At 46.0% G+C, this 2836-nt stretch overlaps 1 protein-coding gene across 2 annotated transcripts in view; it reads right to left on the bottom strand.

The window, feature by feature from the left end:
* WWP2 (WW domain containing E3 ubiquitin protein ligase 2) overlaps positions 1 to 143 on the bottom strand; it is a 141920-nt gene extending 141777 nt beyond the window's left edge. For both annotated transcript variants that reach the window (XM_021703263.1, XM_044911312.1), the window contains exon 1: positions 88 to 143. The gene's annotated coding sequence lies outside the window, so the exon portion shown is untranslated. The remainder of the gene's footprint in view (positions 1 to 87) is intronic.
* Between the last annotated feature and the right edge of the window lie 2693 nt (positions 144 to 2836).

Genomic DNA, 2836 nt, shown 5'->3' with positions numbered 1-2836 from the left:
GCCGCCCTCCGCCCGCTCCGCCCGCTCCGCGCCCCCGACCCGCCCGCCCGCCGCACCCCCCGCGCCCATCGCGCCGGCGCTCGCTACCTGCCGCGGCCACAGAAGCGGCGCCCAACTCCGCTCCCACTTCCGCCTTCCACCGCCCTCACTCGGGCCGGGTCACGTGACTGCGCGCGGTCACCTGACCCGGAAGAGGCTGGCCGGACCCGCAGGTGTGGGCAACCTAGACCTGGCTTGGGCGCCTTTGGCCGGGAGCCGGCCCTCTTACTCTTTGTATATGTCAAAGTGGAAGGGGTTTCCACTCACCAGATGGTCCCGGAGCAAGCAAATAAGTTGAAGGCTCAGTGTCTGCCAGGCGCTTCATTCACTCCCTCAACCCCGGAGGCGGGTCTATCATTAGCCCTATTTTACAGGTGAGAGGAAGCCAATCAAGTCAACAAATATTTATTGAGCTACTTAGGGTTACCCAGTAAATACGGACGCCTATTTAAATTTGAATTTCAGATAATCAACTATGCAATATGTAGATGTGCCCCAAATACTGCAGGAGAGTATTATACTATAAATACTCCCATGCCATATGTCAAAAAAAATTATTTGTTGTTTAGCTAAAAATTGGGGCATTCTGTATTTTTACTAGCTGTATCCGGCAACCCTATACCTAGTAGATACCAGGCACCATTCTAGGCTCTAGAAACAAAAGTAGGGGCGCCTGGGTGGCTCAGTCATTAAGCCTCAGGTCATGATCCCAGGGTCCTGGGATGGAGCTCTGCATGGGGCTCCCTGCTCAGCGGGAGGCCTGCTTCTCCCTCTCCCACCCCCCCTGCTTGTGTTCGCGCTCTCGCTGTCTTTCTGTCAAAAAATAAATAAAATCTTAAAAAAAAAAAAGAAAAACACAAAAGTAGCCTTTATGGAGTATCTGTTTTTGTGACATAGAGCTAAGATAGGAAAGCTTCAAAACCCCTGGTTGGGTCCATAAAATGCCCCGCCACACCAAACTAGACCCCATTCTCTTAATCCACAAAGCAGATAGAATTTTATTAATTATAAAGCACATTTTAAATCAACATTCTGTACTAATAGTATGGACCTTCAGCTTTGATAAGTTGAATGAAGACTCAATTTTTTCACTCTTAATCACCATTAACTAAAATTAATACTAATCACTTAATTAGCCTTAAGCACTGTGAATTAATTATTGTTATTTTTGGGGTTTCGAATTTACATGGATCCTATTATGCATGCAAATTAAATTGGTTGAGCACTTTGTCTCTACTTTTCCTATTCCCATTCCAAATCCAGGAGATGGTATTTCATGGAGATACAGGCCTCTCTTAATATCTTAAACTCTACATTAATTCCATTTATGGGGCGCCTGGGTGGCTCAGTTGGTTAAGTGACTGCCTTCGGCTCAGGTCATGATCCTGGAGTCCCGGGATCGAGTCCCGCATCGGGCTCCCTGCTCGGCAGGGAGTCTGCTTCTCCCTCTCCCACTCCCGGTTTGTGTTCCCTCTCTCGCTGTGTCTTTCTCTGTCAAATAAATAAATAAAATCTTTTAAAAAAAAATTCCATTTATGAAACTATTAAAACTTCTCTAGTTCCACTGAAGGAAGTTTTACTTATTCCAGAGGAATTAGGAAAGGATTCCTTGATTTGGTGGCATTTGAATAGATGTTTACCAAAAGAAAGGACTAGGCAGCGGCGCCTGGGTGGCTCAGTTAAGAGCCGTTAAGCCTCTGCCTTCACCTCAGGTCATGATCCCAGGATTGTGGGATGAGCCCCTTATGGAGCCCCGCATTGGGCTCCCTTCCCTGCAGGGAGCCTGCTTCTCTCTCTCCCTCTGCCTGCCCCTCCCCCAGCTTGTGCGCTCTCTCTCCCCCTCTCTCTCTGTCAAATAAATAAAATCTTAAAAAAAAAAAAAAGGACTAAGCGAACATGCTCACAATTGTGCGTTAAAGGAGTAAAACCTAAGGTGTATATATATATATATATATATATAGTCACCTATGAGGCCCTACATGATCCCTCCCCACACCTCATCTCCAGTTACTCTTTTTGGATTTGACTTTCCGTTTGCCTGGAAAGCTCTTTCCCCAGAATCAGATGGCTGACTCCCTCATCTCTCATCAGATGTTTGCTCAACTATCACAGTAAAGCCTTTCCTGATCAGCCTATTTAACCATGCAACCCATCTCTTACTTCCCCTCCTACCAGCCCCTATTCCTGCTTTATTTTTTTTGTCCAGATTTCCTCCATACTTATCACTATCTGACATATATGAATGTATGCATGTGTGTGTGTGTACTCTGTTTCCCACTACAAGAATTATGAGACAGGAGCCATATCCCTAAAGCCATATTCCTAAAGCAGTGCCTGGCTCACGGGAGGTCTCCTTAAATAAACTGCTGAATGAATAGATTTCATCAACATTTATTGAGCACTGAACACATTGCTGTAGATCCCACAGTATAGAAGACTTTTCTAAAAGACACACAAAAAAATCTAAAATACGTTTTCATAAAACGTTTTCATAAAAGTGTCCCCTGAAAGTTAAAAGGTAAATTGAAATGTTCATTTGAGGAAAAAGACCCCTAAAACACAGTCCCTGATTTCCAACCTACTTAAAGAAGACATACAATTGGGGCCCCAGGGTGCTCAGTCAGTTAAGCGGCTGCCTTTGGCTTGGGTCATGATCCTGGGGTCCTGGGATCAGGGGTCCTGGGATCAAGCCCCCACATCACATCTGGCTCCCTGCTCAGCGGGGAGTCTTCTCCCCCACCCCCGTTCCTCCCCCTGCTCATGTTCTCTCATTCTTTCAAATGAATAAAATCTTAAA

Source organism: Neomonachus schauinslandi, chromosome 16, assembly GCF_002201575.2.
Source record: "Neomonachus schauinslandi chromosome 16, ASM220157v2, whole genome shotgun sequence".
Classification (NCBI taxonomy): Eukaryota; Metazoa; Chordata; class Mammalia; order Carnivora; family Phocidae; genus Neomonachus; species Neomonachus schauinslandi.
The sequence above is the reverse complement of the archived record's forward strand: the minus strand, read 5'-3'. Positions and strand labels throughout refer to the sequence as shown.